This window comes from Empidonax traillii, unplaced genomic scaffold (assembly GCF_003031625.1).
Source record: "Empidonax traillii isolate 1590-97213 ecotype Southwest subspecies unplaced genomic scaffold, ASM303162v1 scaffold1433:size205388, whole genome shotgun sequence".
In the NCBI taxonomy this organism is placed as follows: Eukaryota; Metazoa; Chordata; class Aves; order Passeriformes; family Tyrannidae; genus Empidonax; species Empidonax traillii.
Genome location: NW_020956626.1, coordinates 63508 through 64247, shown reverse-complemented (window position 1 = coordinate 64247; position 740 = coordinate 63508).

The window sequence follows — 740 nt, the reverse complement described above, 5'->3', positions numbered from 1 at the left end:
CCCCCCATTACCCGCTATTACCCCCCTCGATACACCCCCAACCAGGACCCACTCGCCCCGCTCTCCTCAGGGGTCTCATCCCTCCTCTCCCACCCCCCAAGACCCCCCTCGACCCCCCAAAAACCGCCTCCCCCCGGCCACGCCGCCCCTCACCCTGCCCGGGCAGCCACGGGCTCGCCGCCCTCCACCGAGCATGCGCGGGGAGCAACGCACCCTTCCCCGGGGCGACGCCGCTGCCGCCATGTTCGTTAAGGGCAGCGGGACTTGCCCATGAGCCGCCATCTTTGTGGTTGGCACTGCCCGGCCCTGCGGGACGCCGGCGGCGCCATCTTTGAGACGGGCAGCGCCCGCTTCTCGGCACCGGGCGCGGGGGGATGTGGGGTGTTTTTTTTGGGGGGGGGGCGGTCACTCAACCCGTCATTTAACACTCCCATGGCTTCCTGGGAGAACTCCCTCAGAGTCCTTTACAGCCCTCCAGCCTCCTATCCCACTTCAGAGTGGGAGGGTCATGCGTGGGCACCCCCCCACTGAGAAATCTGGGGGGACAGTGAGTTTTTTGGGGTGCTCGCCCCCGCTCCGAAAAGAGCGTGTCTCCCAAAAAGCATGCTTGCTAAGTGCAAAACACCAAGTCCCCCCCCACCTCCACTCGGGCTTTGCACCCCCTTTCCCACGGCGGGGTCCTGAGTGGGTTCCAACCTCCCCACGCGCCTCATCCATCACATTTTTGGGGATGGATTAGA